The sequence below is a fragment of the Sciurus carolinensis genome, chromosome X (genome assembly GCF_902686445.1).
Source record: "Sciurus carolinensis chromosome X, mSciCar1.2, whole genome shotgun sequence".
NCBI classification, from domain to species: domain Eukaryota; kingdom Metazoa; phylum Chordata; class Mammalia; order Rodentia; family Sciuridae; genus Sciurus; species Sciurus carolinensis.
In genome coordinates this window covers 47842980-47858899 of record NC_062232.1, presented here as the reverse complement: position 1 = coordinate 47858899, position 15920 = coordinate 47842980, and the positions used below count along the sequence as shown (strand labels likewise).

General features: G+C 38.5%; 1 pseudogene; it reads right to left on the bottom strand.

The window, feature by feature from the left end:
* Nucleotides 1-2434: 2434 nt before the first annotated feature.
* On the bottom strand, nucleotides 2435-3048 carry LOC124971995 (ADP-ribosylation factor-like protein 6-interacting protein 1; annotated as a pseudogene).
* Between the last annotated feature and the right edge of the window lie 12872 nt (nucleotides 3049-15920).

Here is a 15920-nt window from a genome sequence, read left to right as displayed (position 1 = left end):
CAAACATTATGCATCCTTAACCCAAATCATCCCTATTAAGCTACTAACAATATTGTTTTAATAAACAGAGATGATGAGTTTGATTATTATCTATAGCATAAACAATAGGTTTGCAATAAGGACCATAATTTCTAATGGTGGACAAAGAGGATGGGGAGGGGTGTAGGATGTAATATTAATAAGTTGTGAATCTATAGAGGTACTATGTCATAGGAATAGTGAAAGAAAAATTAAGAGAAATTTGTTGTTAGCATGAGGAAAGGGAGAAAGAGTCTCCAAGGAAACAGATAAAAGGAAAATAGAGTGAGAAAAATAATTTTTAAAAAAGTAGGAATAATAGTAGGTATAACAGGAATAATCATAATAATACTACTAATAAAAAATTCTGCCATAAACTATGTATTGTTCAAGCCTCCTAGTGTTCAGTAGCCTGATGCCTGAGAGGTACTTGATAATGTAGTGTCCCAAGAAGGGAGCTGCTCCACTAAGGATGGTGGCCTCCAGGTCAGGAATAATCCATGATAGCGGGCAAAGGTGACCCTACATGTTGGTAGATGGTCAGCCACAGTGTGGGGTGCTAGACCATGCCAGGCGAGGGTTGGGACAGGGTGTCACTGGAGTTGCATGTGGGCATTGGGCCGGGGCTGGGTCACGTCGATGGAGTCAAGACTGCATTTCAGAAGTGGGTGCCAAGGCCCAAAGGGAAGAGGCCTTCTGTGAAGGTTTTCATAAGAAAGACAGCTCACTGTGTTAGTAAAAAGGAGAGGCTCTGGACCCAGACTATATCAGAACCACCAACAAGTCTTGAACTTGTGAGTGTGGATTTAATTTCTATTTTTTTTTTTTTGGCTTTTTAATTTTTTTTTTATTTTTCCCCTTTTACACAAAACAAAGTAGAAGAAATAATACAGGATTAAAACTGCTAAAGTAGTTAATTGGTAGAACAAGTATTCACCAAAAAAATCCAGATAGGAAAACAGGCTTATTTACAATGAGGAAACACATGTAAAATTAAGGTAGTTGTCACATGAAACATTAAAAAAAGAAACGAACATACTGGGTGCCACTGTTTACAGCAATATTGAAGGGAGAAAACAACACTTAATTAGGAACAGATATACCATAAGGTACAGGTTTTACAGCATCAGTGCAATAAATTCACAAAACTACATTACGACTAATTAATCAGTTTAAGAATTGTTCCTAAACATGTCAGGTTTTTGGCCCTCAAAGGTTTATTCCTACAGATTTCAACTACTCTAAATTTCTAGCTACTGAGACAGAAAGACTGACGAGCTTTCCAAAGAGTCACAAATCTATGTAGACCAGAGGCCAGCTATCACTATGTGTCTGCTCTCACCAACAGCCCTGGAATTTTTCAAAGAAATATTGAAGGAAATAAGTCATCAGTGTAGTTACTATGTTCAGTGCCAAACCAAAAGGGACCAAGTAATGGCCACAACTAAAGAATGGGAATTTGAGGCTTACCCTTGAAGGCTTTCTCTGGTCTTAAAAATTAGTAGATTATTTTCTTCTCTACTGTAATGAATTTTGACTAATCACAGGAAGACTTTTGTTTTCATTTAGCTAGTCATGGAGTAAAGGTATTGAACACAAGTCTTAATCTACTACGGACTTTAAGTCAGCTGCAAACATGAAATGCTAAGTATGCTAACAATCCTAAGTACAATCTTTTGGAAGTCTGCTGTTAAAAAGACTTAAGAGTTTACTAACTTGAAGTGGTGCAGGGAAGAGCAGCTCTAAGTCTGTCAGATTCCCTGTGGAAAAAAGAATCAATGTTTCCTAGAAATGGCTTAAGTTTTGCATAAGAGAGAAACCTATACAAACTAGGGCATGGAATTAGCTATATTTTATTCCATGGGGATTCTTCTCCCATGGTGAAAAACAAAGAAACAAACAAAAAAACAGCTCAAAGAACAAATCTTAATTAATTGGTCTCTTCCTCAGAAGTAGTAAACTTGGTCTCTATACCCATGAAGCCAGTTTTTTTAAGCAAACTGTGAAGCAGACAGTAGATCCAGCTTCTTAAAGCCACAGATCACTACCTTGCACCTAGCTAAAACAAATGTCAACACTGTTAATTTCACTGAAAAGTAAAATTCACCACTGTTATTTTAAAGGAAATTGTCAAAAGTAAAAATTCAATTAACCCTGGGTGAGAAAAATCAAGACAAGCCATACTCATTAATGAGTTGTCCATTTAAGGCCAACTGATGAAAATGTACCCAGCTACACCTGACTCAATGACACTATGCACAAAGCCTTACCTGGCAAGTGTGAATTTCTATGAACTAAGGGCAGAGTAAGGCAGAGCAAGAGCTACTTCTGTAACACTTTAGCATCCAAACAGCATAGTAGGAACTATTCCCAGGGGTGATGCATACTGCATTAACACAGAAATAAAGCAGATGCATTATTCATTTTTCTTTTCTTTTTGTTTGAGAAGTTTGTTTATCTCCCTTTTGGCCATTCCAATGTACTTCGAAATGATTCCATGTTGGTTAAGTTCAGGAAGCAACAGTAAGAAAGTCACTGTCAGGTAGGTGAGAAATAGGTGTGGACTTGCTGTCCAATTCAAGCAACCACAGCAAGAGAAACGATCATGGTCATGAAGTACATTTTAGGCTTTTCTTCCTTTAATGTAAAGAGGCATTTCTACCAGCCCACATCTCTGCATCAAGTCTTCACTAGATTGCTGCAAATTTTATGGAATCTTTGCTGTTGTTCAGTGGCCCATTTATTGGAGCCAAAAATTCTAGGTGCTAGAATGGGAACAAGGTAGTCAGCCAAGCACAAATATATCACAAAACATGAAACACCAGAGAGAACAGATGGATCCAAATAATACATAATGAGAAACACCAAAGAAACCACACCCAAGATGGCGGGTGGAAACCAGGCTCTTTCCCATCAGAGAATTTTATCAGCCATCAGCATCATTTCTCCCCTTCCTTGAAGCAGCTCTTCCAGATTCGCAGTCTCTGCAGCCAGCAGGTTGGTGCTGCTATTATCTCCCTCCACCATCGTCCCTGAGATGCAGTCTCAAGGAGCGCGAAGCACCCTCAAAGCCTACCTCCCTCGGACACCCGCCGCCACTGGAGTGCCTCTATTTATTTATTTTATTTTATTTTATTTTTTTATTATTTATTTTAATTGACAAATAAAAATTTGTATATTTATTGTATACAAATCAAGTGGTATTTGTTTCTTATGGATAAATTGGTGTTATATTTTAGATATGAGGTGTCCCCCTAAAGCTCAGGTGTGAGAAAATGCAAGAAAGTTTAGAGGGAAATGATTGGATTATGGGTATCTTAACCTAATTAGTGCATTGATTCACTGACAAGTATTAACTGATGGTAATTGTAGGGAGATAGGGTGTAGCTGGAGGAAGTAAGTGATTGCAGGGCATACCTTTGCAGTTTATATTGTGTTACTGGTAAGCAGAGCTCTGTCTGCTTTCTGATAGTTATGTCCTGAGCTGCTTTCTTCTGCCACACCCCTTTGTCATAAAATTCTGCCTCACCTCAGGCCCAGAGCAGTGGAATCAGACATGTATGAACTGAGACCTCTGAAACCATGAGTCCCTAATAAACGTTTCCTCCTCTACAGTGTTCTTGTCAGGTCTCTGGTCACATCAATGAAAAAGATAACTAAAACATCAACCATAGGGAACTATTGATTTGGGCAAAAAAAAAAAAAAAGTAAGGTTCTCATGAGGCTCCTATACTTACTTGAGTGATGTTTGTTCCCCAGAATGGAGTGAGAGATTGTAACTGGGTGCCTTCTGGAGGGCACACACTGTGCTAGGCATACTTAATTCTTTTTGTAAACAACCTGATATGTTGGATTTATTAGCCTTATTCCACTGAAGTTCAGAGAAGCTTAGTGGTTTATTCAATGTCATAATACTGGTAAGTGACAGAAGTGAGATTTGAATGCAGGTTTATCTACTTTCCACCCTCTGAACCACAAAAGAATTATAAGAAAATTTCCTCTCAGGGAGGAAACTTTGAAGAACAAAGAATGCATAATTTGGAGGAAAATACCTTATTTATTTACTTGACAAATGCATCTAATATATTTGTATAATATGAAAGAGGTACTGACCCCCAATATAATACAATAAAACAATTTATTCATGAATCTGAGTGCACTGGCAGCTACACTCACATATTAGCCTGACTTAGAGAACTTCTAGTGTGGGTTTGGAAGAGAGAATGCCTAAGTAGCATTGAGTGAGAGCAATTGTGTTGACACTACTCATGTGTGCATTTCAGGAATGTCCACTCAAACTAGCCAAAGCCTTAAATCCCTCCATTAAATCCATATTCTTTTAGCTTAAGCCTTTCTTTACTAAAACACATGTTCCAAGGGAAAAGGTGATAGTGTAAATTACGTTTCTTAGTGTATATCTTAGTATATAGTTTGAAAGTAACATTAATACACATTGTATTAGTCAGCTTTGCATTACTACATTGAAATGCTCAAACAGCTCATTTTATAGAGAAAAATTAGTATAGCTTACATATTTGGAGGTTGAAGGACATGGACTCTGCACTGGTTCATTTCTGTTGATGACCTCATGGCAAATGGTGGATGGCAGTGGTAGGAATGCATATTAGGGCAAATGGTCACATCTCAAGTTGGGAAGTAAAGAGGGCTGGGTGGGGCCAAACTCAGACAACTGTAATAACTCTTGAGAGAACTACTTTCTGGGGGCATGCTTTCAATGACATAAGAACATCTCACTAGTCTTCAACAAACATAACGCCATTCTGCTAGACCATGCCTTTAGTCACAATGGATCTTTGGGTGACAATCAACCCATCACAGATTAAATAGTTAAAAAATAGTATATAATGTTTAATACTTTATCACATATCAAACTCTTCTAAAGTTACAAAAGCTAATTTGTTTAATCCTGAGAATAATTCTTTCAGGTGTCTATTGTTAACACTGCCATTTTGTATGTAAAAAAATGGAGGCAGAGAAAGATGAACCCATTTCTGTGGGGAAGTAAGGCAGTGGCTTGTTCAAGCTTTCATTGCTAGTAAATAGCAGAACCAAGACTCAAACCCAGGTTTTCTGTTGCCAGAATCCATGCTCCTAACTGCTTCAGTTACACTATATTTCATTTAATCTCAATCACCTGGCATTTGCTTGGCATTATGTTATGGAATTGTAACAGTGGTCCACCTCATGCTTTGATTGTTGACCTTGCTGCTCTGCCACTAAGGCTTATTTTATTTTATTTTATTTTTGGTACCACAGACTGAACCCAGGAGCACTTAACCACCGAACCATATTCCCAGTACTTTTAAAAATTTTATTAGAGACAGGGTCTCACTGAGTTGCTGAGACTGGCTTTGAATTCATGATCCTCCTGCCTCAGCCTCCCCAGTTGCTGGGATTACAGGTGTGTGCCACTATGCCCATTGAGGCTTATTTTAAATGTACATGTTTTTTTCCCTCTTCTCCTTTCACCCCTCCCTCACCTGGGTGGGGCTGAGAATAGGATTAACTTTTTCCCTCCTAGACCGAGTTATTGTCTTTGAGCACACACCCACCACCAGGACCAAGTAATTCAGATTTGGGGGGATGGTACCAGAGGATCTAAGGAATGGCTATCTCCCAAATTAATAGATGAATCACAACACCCCCTCTCCCGAACAGGGAACACCTGGAATGAATCACTTCATTAAAAGCCCTCTCATCCTGCTGATGGGTAGAATCACAGCCTCTGAGACAAGAGTTCCCAATGCTTCTTCTTTGCTAGCAAAGCAATACATCCTTGCTTTCCCTATTTCTCAAAACTGTGTCTTTATAATTGAATTGGCATGGGGACAATTACTGAGCTTTTGGTGACAGAATTTCAACATATTTTCTTTTTTTTAATGGTGATTGAACCCAGGGGTACTTTATCATTGAGCTACTTTCTGAACCTTTTTGTATCTTTAAGTTTGAGACAGGTTCTCACTAAGTTGCTGAGGCTGGCCTCAAGCTTACAATCCTCCTGCCTTAGCCTCCCATGTCACTGCGAATACAGGTGTGCACCACTGTGCCTGGCCAAATTTTCCTTTTATTTAGTCACTTATGAGCCAGGTAGTACAGCTCCTTTTTTTTTTAATAAAGGAAGCACAGAAAGTTTATGTAATTTATCCAAGATCACACAAAGTTGGTACAAATACCAAATCCATGGTTGTTTTACTCCAAGGCTCATGCATTGAGTTGTTCCAGAACATCTCCCTTACCTACTCGTCAAAGTGCCAGAAATGTGAGCCTGTTTAGTTACTCAAGGTCCTTTATTCAAAGTGATACCCCCATGGGAAAAGGAAGAGCTTGTTCTTTCACCTGCATGTGCCAAGCTCTTTAGAGAAGTCAATGCTTTTTAAGAGTGAGGGGAAAGACCTAAAGGATTCAGGGCCCAGGTCCAGTATACAGGGTTTGGGTGATAGGTCTGAAAAGGGCAGTGGATGGGGGCTAGTGATGAACTGTGAAGCCTTTTCAGCTTTTCCAAGTCCCTGTGTTTCTTGGAGCTCCTGGGAGGGAATGGGGTTTTAGAGGGAGCGAGGTGCTGTCTGAGCCTATGTGAAGAGGCATTGTTGTTTGGGGGAAGTGAGTCAGATCCCTGCCAGGCAATGTTTTTCTAGCCTATTCAGGAAGGTGAACTGACATCCTGTGATGGGGACTAAAATTTAAGGGCGCTCCTCTAGCCTTTTGGCAGGCATTTCATCTTGAGATAAGCTGATACACCAGAGGATCTTTCTACCTAATGGCTCCAGGTTTGATTATCCAGACTCATTCTGCCACACCCCTCTTTCCCAGGCTTGGTAACTCCTGACTTCTGGGTTGCTTAGCTCTTAAAAGTCAAACTTTTTCCTCTTTCCTGACCGCCGTTGAGCTGGATGCATGTAATTTCCTCTAAATATCCTTTTGTCTATTCCATTGCTCCCTGACACCTGCACATTTCTTTTCAGCAGGGGCCTAGGCTTTTCCACAGAAAGAATCAGGCCTAGAAGGCTGAGCCCTCTAGATGAGAGAACAGGGATATTATCATTCCCTTCCATTACCTCCACAGCTCAGGTAACCTGGGCCTCTCTGAAGGAATATAGCAGTGTGAGGAAGAAGGTTTGGGTCTCCTTTCTAGTCTGGATCCTAGTGAACTGAATGAGTTTAGGTGCATCCTTTCCCTGTGGGTCCCATTTTTTCCTTTTAAAACAAGGAGGAAGGGTCTCCTTGGTGTCTAAGAGGTCATACTTCTCTCCCATTCTGGGTCTAACATTTCCTGGGAGAGGTAAGTTACTAAGAAAAATAATGGCAGTAAGAGCTGACATTAGTTGAGCTTTTCCTATGTGCCAACTTACATTGTAAATGCTTTAGATATATGCATTCATTGGACCCTTACTTAGGATCAGTAGTAAGGATTATTATTATTGCCAGTTTATAGATAGAAAAATGTAGCCACAATGAGGTAAAGATGATACACCCACTAAGAGGATATTAGCATAATAATTATAGAGGATGCCCAGAAAGAGAATGGACTCTGTATCCATTCATCATCCAACTTATTTAGTGCCACTCTCTCTCCGTTTCTCTCTATTATCACCATGTATCAGTTTACCTCAGGTTTCCATAGTCTATAGCAGAGAAGTCAACTTTTTTTTTTATAGTTAAGAATCCAGTAAACCACAGAGGCCTTGGGAAAATACGATTTGTTTGACAAGTGTAATTCCTCACAACTGTCAGAGCACCTGATGGTCATTCATTAGAGCAGAGTAGGGATTACAAGCATGAAGATCTGGGAACACAAGGACAGAAAAAGAATGATACAGATATGGGCATATTCTAGCATTTTCCCTTGACTCCATGAAGAAGATAGCATTTTTTTTTGTTCTTTTTAGTTATACATGAAAGTAGAATCTATCTTGATATATTGATACAAGCATGGAGTATGTATTATTCTATTTAGAATCCCAGTCTTGTGTATGTACACTTTTGTGAGATTCACTGGTCATGTATTCATATATGAACATAGGAAAATTATGTCAGATTCATTCCACCATATTTCCTATTCCTATCTCCAATTCTTCCCTTCATTCCACTTTGTCTAATCCACTGAACTTCTATCCCCTCTTGTTATGAGTTAGCATCCACATATCAGAAAGAGCATTAAACCTTTTTTTGGGAGGGGTTTGATTTATTTCACTTAGTGTGATAATCTCCAGATCCATCCATTTACCAGTGAATGTCATAAAGTCATTTTTCTTTATGCCTAAATAATATTTCATTGGGTATACCTACCACAATTTCTTTACCATTCATCCATTGATGGGAATCTAGATTGATTCCACAGCTTAGCTATTGGGAATTGCACTGCTATAATTATCAAATGATAGTTTTTAATGTAAAGAGCATATGTCCACTTCCTAGGGGCCATTTCACATATACTGAACTGAGCCTCAGTTTCACCTCCTTTACTCACACTTACTCTAAGGTGGTATCAAAACCAATTGAGGAGAAAATTACTTAGGGAAGAGTGGGTACCCAATAATAGTTTGAGAAAGCTTCAAGGCATGAGATTGGCAATCCCTCTCCTTTTGGCTCTGTACCAGGTTTAAGGGCTCCTGGGAGATGGGACACTAAAAGTCTGTGTTCATCCTTGTGGGTGGTGTCCAATTCTATTCATTAGAAAGCAGATGTTTTCTGAACATCTACCCTGTGACAGCTCTGGACTTCATGAATGCAGATGTCATAGTCCTTGCATCTCATGAGCTCTGTTTATATCTCAGTAGTAAAGTCATAAAACAATTGTGTTGACAAAAATATGTTATGTGCATGTATGAATCTGTCACAATGAATCCCACTATTACATATAATTATAATGCATCAATTAAAGTTGTGTTGAGTGATTCAACAAAAATAAAGCAAGGTAATCTGGTAGCACAGAGAGAGTAGGAATTAATTCTGAAGGAACCTGTTGATAATGGCTGGGTTACCAAAGGAGCTATCATGTAAGAAAAATCCAGAAAAACAGAATATTATTTCAGCAGGATGCAAAATAGACATTGGGGTACACAGGAAGTTATCTGTGGAAAGAGAACATTCTAGAGGGAATAGCATGAGCCAAGACCTACAGTCATGAAAGCATACCACATATTTGAAGATTATAGTTATGTGGAATGGCTGGAATATGTGATGACTAGGCAAGGGAACAAAAAGAGAAGGGACTGCAGAGGTAGAGAATCACATTACAAAGATCCTTAAATGGAAGTATTTGATGTCAAGAGACTTTATAAAACTAGCTTGGAGTCACTCCAAGTTGAGGAAGTTTTAAACAGGGGAATTAATAGCTAATGTGAGGTGTCCCTCACATTGTGAGACAATACAAGAAATTTCAGAAGAGAAATTATTGAGTTGTAAAAGTCTTAACCCAATCAGTGAATTAATCCTGGATGGGTTTAATTGAAGTGGTAAGGTGTGACTGGAGGAGATTGGAATTGAGGCATGACTTTGTGTATATATTTTGTATCTGGAGAGTGGAGTCTCTCTCTCTCTCTCTTACTGCTTCCTGATGATGAAAGCTGCTTCCCTCTGCCACACTCTTCCACCATGATGTTCTACCTCACCTGGAGCCCCAAAGAAGGAAGACTAAGGTCCCTGATACTGTGAACCCTTAAGTACACCTTTTCCTCCTCTATAGTTGTGCTAGTCAGATCATTTTGTCACAGCAGCGAAATAGCAGACTAAAACAATAGCTAACATTTATTGAGTGATTACTATATGCCAGGACTTTCACAGAGTGCTTTTTGTATATTTAACTCCTACAATCACCTTATAGTGAGTAGGATGATATACTAATCTCATTTTGAAGATGAAGACCTGAAGCATGTAGCAGTTAGGTAAGTGTGTAAGCCAAACTATGTTCAGTTTTGGCATGGAAACAACAAATGTGTTCAGTAGATTAGACAAAGGGAAATGAAAGGAAGGGAGGGTGGATAGGAATAGGAAAAGCAGTAGATAAAAGTAACATAATTTTCTTATGTACACATATGCAAATACCTAAGTGAATCTCACTATTATTCCCACCCACAATAAGATATATTCCATGCTTGTACAATTCTGTGCTTGTATAATTTTATCAAAATCCTATCATGTATAACTAAGAAGAACCAATAAATTAAATAAACTTATTTTCTTCATAAATTAAAAAAAGAAAACAACATATGCAAAGTCCAGGAGGTAGGAACTAACTTTGGGTGTTTGAGGAACAGAAGGAAAGCCAGCAGGGCTAGTACAAAGTTAAGCATGTAGAAGGTGGATATAAAATGAAGTCAAAGAAGAGGCAAAACTATACCACATAATACTTAGGAAGCCACAGAAAGGAGTTTTAACTTATTCTAGATCTTCTAGAAAGCCATTTGGAGTGTTTTAAGCAAAGGTATAATGTAATCTGATTAGGTTTTAAAATCACCCCTCTAGTTATGGTATGATAAATGCCTACAGCAGGATGAGAGTAGAGCAATGGGACCCAGTGAAGAGGTTATTGTAGTAGCCCATGTGAGAAATGATGATGACTTAGACTAGGTTTGGGGTCAGTGGAGGGGAGACACATGGATGGATCTGTGATGTATTCTAGAGGTAGAATATTCAGGATTTGTTGATGGCTTAGAGGTAGGAGGAGAAAGACCAATCAAGTATACCTCTTTGGGTTTGTGTGTGTGTGTGTGTGTGTGTGTGTGTGTGTGTGTGTGTGTGTGTGAGAGAGAGAGAGAGAGAGAGAGAGAGAGAGAGAGAGAGAGAGAGAATGCATGTGCATGTGCATGCAACAAAGTTTATGATTGTGTCATTTACTGAGATAAGGAAGACTAAGAGATGGAGCAGTGTAACTTTAGTGGTTCAGAGATGTATTCTGGAGCCAGGGTGCTTGGCTTCAAGTCTCTGTGGTGTTACTTGGGGTCCTGGGTAGGTAAATTATTTAACCTCTCTTAAGTCAGCCTCCCCATCTGTACAATGAGGATAATAAGATTACCTACAGAATAGGGTTGTTGTGACAATTATATGAGTTAATAGAACTAAAGTACTTAAAACAGTGTCTGTCACAGAGTAAATGCTTTCTGTTAGTTGTCATTCTCTTTTCCAGTATATGCACTTACAACATGGTAACTTGCCTGTCTGACTTTTACTCTAATTGTTCTCGACATCACTTTATGTTTGCTATTTTGGTCTCTTCTTGCCAATGACTTTGTCTTCCCTCTAGCACAATCCAGGAGATGGGCAGAGGAAGGCCACAGAGAACATACTGGATGCGGTAGGTGGGTTAATGTTGCCAATTGTAGGAGAGGATGCCCCAGAGAGAAAGGGAGACTATACTTATATACAGGTATCTTGAGTTCCCAGATTGGACTGACTTGATAGGGATGATTACCAATGATATATAATGTATATATTGGGAAGAGGCTTAAGCAAACTGCCAGTATTCATGAAGCTAGACTCTAGGACCCTTCATCCTTTTTCTGGGCCTTCTGTCTTATTGTCTGCTTCTCTCTCCAAGAGATATCTGAAAAATGCTCTCCATACTCCTTGATTTGTGTGTTCCCTTTACATGGACAGTCCATTTAATATCAACAAGCATTTTGGTGGGTGTGGAGGTGTACTGTGATCAAATCCCATGAAAAAAAGCAATTAAACATTTTAAGGAGTCACTACCCTACCAATGTGCATTATGAAACAAGGGGAGATAAAGTTATACCACTTCTTACACATATTTGAAAAGGGAGCCCACCTTAGCAATGTGTCACATTTTGTGAAATACTACCCAAAGCCCATCATAGTGGTCCCTAGTACTATGATCCTTCATTTGACAGGACTATAGAGGTATCTGAGTTCACACTTCTGAATACTTGCCTCCCCAGTCCAATATTAAAAGGAAGAAGGGAGAAATGTCAGGTTTCGGAGCTGTCAAGCCTGAGTTCAAATTCTGACCCTACCACTTAGAGATTATGTGACCTTGAGCAAATTCCTTTGTCTGGGCCTTGGTTTTCTTGTGTAAGGGAAAAATATGAAATACCTGCTCTTTAGAAATGCTCTGAAATTGAAATACTACATTTGAGCTGGCATATTAAATATGGTCTGCAGGGAGCATATATTGTATCTGTCACATATCAGAAAGCAGGAGGTGCATTAAAGTCTTTTTTTGTTGCTCAACAAATGGCACAGCTCAGGAAGTCACTTGCAGAAGACAGGTGCAGGGGACCTGACTAGAAACAGGAATGGCCTGGCACATGGGTCTGTAGTACTAGGATATTAACCACTAGAGGGCAAGAATTTAGCAGTCTCAATATCTTAAGTCCTTTTTAAATATGAAAACCATTTATTTTCTGATTATAAACCTATTAAAAACATGCTCTTATCAAAATTCTGAAAAATATAGAAAAGTAAAAATATAAAACAAGGAAAAATTTCACATGATTCCACCCCCTAAAGACAACCATCATCAATGAACATTTTATCTTCTTCCAGGTATGATACAATGTATATTTTTATTTTTTAATTTTATTTGTATTTTTATGGGATTTTTTTTTTTGGTACTGGGGATTGAACTCAGGTGGACACAACCACTGAAGCACTTCCCCAACCCTTTTTTTGTATTTTATTTAGAAACAGGGTCTAACTTAGTTGCTTACCACCTTGCTTTTGCTGAGGCTGGCTTTGAATTCAATCCTCCTGCCTCAGTCTCCTGAGCCAGTGGGATTTCAGACATTCACAACCATGACCAGCATATTTTTATGTTTTTTAAACCAGAGTCTTGCTATGTTGTTATGTTGCCTAGGTTGGTCTCTTCATGTTGCTTATGCTACCCTCAAAGTTGTGATTCTCTTGCCTCAGCCTCCCAGGTAGCTGGAACTATAGGTGAGTGCAAGCATCAAACCTGGTATGACCATGCATATTTTTATAGAGTTCATTTGATTGCACTAAATATGTAATTTTGGTTCTTGCTTAATTCATTTAATATAATCACATAAACATCTCCCCTCCCCAAATCCTTTAAGAATTTTTTATCAGTTATGCTGTATATTTTACAAATATTCATAATCTTTAATAATTCATTCTTTTATTAATTAAAATATTTTTTATTTTTACAGACACATTTTGATTCATTGTACACAAATTGGGTATAACTTTTCATTTCTATGTTTGTACACAATGTAGATTCACACCATTCATGTAATCATACATATATATAGGGTAATATTGTCTGTTTCATTCTACTGTTTTTCCATTCCTAACCCTCCCACCCCTTTTTCCTCTCACCATCCAAAGTTCCTTCATTCTTCTCTTTCCCCCACCGCCCCCACCTCGTTATATATTGTCATGCACTTATCAGAGAAAACATTAAGCCTTTGGTTTTTTGGGCTTGGCCCATTTCACTTAGCATGATATTTTCCAACTTCATCCATTTACCAGCAAATGCCATAATTTTATTGTTCTTTATGGCTGAATAATATTCCATTGTGTATATATACCACAGTTTCTTTGTCCTTTTGTCAATTGAAGGGCATCTATGTTGCTTCCACGATGTAGATATTGTGAATTGAGCTGCTATGAACATTGATGTGGCTGCATCTCTGTAGTATGCTGATTTTAAATCCTTTGGGTAAAAACCGAGGAGTGGGATAGCTGGGTCAAAAGGTGGGTCCATTCCAAGCTTTCTGAGGAATCTCTACACTGCTTTCCAGAGTGGATGTACTAATTTGCAATTCCACCAGCAATGTATGAGTGTACTTTTTCCCCACATCCACACCAACACTTATTATTGCTTGTATTCTTGATAATAGCCATTCTAATTGGAATTAGATGAAATTGTAGGGTGGTTTTAATTTGCATTTCTCTAATTACCAGGGATGCTGAACCCTTTTTCATATATTTGTTGATCACCTGTATATCTTATTCTGTGAAGTGTCTGCCCATTTCCTTATCCCATTTATTGATTGGGTTCTTTGTATTTTGGGTGTAAAGTTTTTTGAGTTCTTTATAAACTTTGGAGATGAGTGCTCTGTCTGATGTGTGTGTGGAAAAGATTTTCTCCCACTCTGTAGGCTCTCTTTTCACATTGTTGATTGTTTCCAGTGCTGAGAAAATACTTTTTAGTTTGAATCTATCCCATTTATTGATTCTTGCTTTTGTTTCTTGCGCTATGGGGGTCTTGTTAAGGAAGTCTGGTCCTAAGCCAACATGATGGAGATTCGGGCCTACTTTTTCTTCTGTTTGGTGAAGGATCTCAAGTCTAATTCCTCTATCCTAATCCATTTTGAGTTGAGTTTTGTCCAGGGTGAGAGATAGGGGTTTAGTTTCATTTTACTGCATATGGATTTCCAGTTTTCCCAGCAGTATTTGTTGAAGAGGCTATCTTTTCTCCATTGCATATTTTTGGCACCTCTGTCTAGTATGAGGTTACTGTACTTATGTGGGTATGTCTCCATGTCTTCTATCCTGTACCATTGGTCTACCTGTTTATTTTGTTGCCAATACCATGCCATTTTTGTTCTACTGCCCTATAGTAGAGTTTAAGATCTGGTATAGTGATAACTCCTGCACCACTCTTCTTGCCCAGCATTGCTTTGGCTATTCTGGGTCTTTTGTTCTTCCAGATGAATTTCTGTTTTCTGTTTCTATGAGAAATGTCATAAGGATTTTAATTGGAATTGTGTTAAATCTGTATAGTGCCTTTGGAAGTATGGCCATTTTGACAATATTAATTCTGCCTATCCAAGAACATGGGAGATCTTTCCATCTTCTAAGGTCTTCCTCAATTTCTTTCTTCAATGTTTTGCAGTTTTAAATAATAATTCACTTTCTCAATGAAACTAAATTATGTTTGCTACTTAATTTTTACAATTTTAAATAATGCAACTTTGTGCATTAAACTTTTTTTGTTTAAAGATATTTCCTTAGGACAAATTCCCAGAATTAGGATTACTGAATTCAGTGACTCTTATTGGAAGGTCAATGACATATATAGGTGGAATTCTTTCCAGAACAAATGACCCAATTTGCATTTACACCAGCAGTGTCAGTGACTCTAAAGTACATTGCATCGCCTCTAGCAACTAGTATGCAGTTTTAAAATGGCTTAATTTGATAGATGAAAACTATGAACTTCATTTAATTTTCATTTGTTTGATTATACATGATATTATTATTTGGATGTGAGGTGTCCCCCAAAAGCTCATGTGTGAGACAATTCAAGAAGGTTCAGAAGAGAAACAATTGGTTGTGAGAGTCTTAACCCAATCATTGGATTAATTCCCTAATGGGGATTAACTCTGGTAACTGAAGTCGTACGGTGTGACTGGAGAAGGTGGGAATTGGGGACATGGATTTGGGGTATATATTTGTGTCTAGCAAGTGGAGACCTCTCACTGTTTCGTGATCATCATGTGAGCCACTTCCCTCTGCCACATTCTTCTGCCATGATGGTCAGCCTCAACTGGAGCCCTGAGGAGTGGAGCCTGTTCTCTATGGATTGAGACCTCTGAAACCATGAGCCCCTAAATAAACGTTTCCTCCACTACACTTGCTCTGGTTGGGTCTTTTAGTTACAGTGGTGAAAAAGTCAACTAAAACAGAAATTGGTATCAAGAAATGGAGTCATTGCTGTGACTAACCTGAGTGTGTGGTTCTTAAGTTTTTGGAGCATTTTGGAATTGTTTGGTGGAATTTTGAGGTGTTTATCAATACAAGCTGGAAATACTTTACATTATTATAAGCAGAACTTGATGGCCATTTCTGGTGGGAGCTCAGAGGACCAGAGTGCAGAAGACCATGGACAGTTGAAGACAGGGCTCAAGGGGGTCAGAGAAGGAAAACTCTATTGGAATTTGAACTAGAGGCCATTT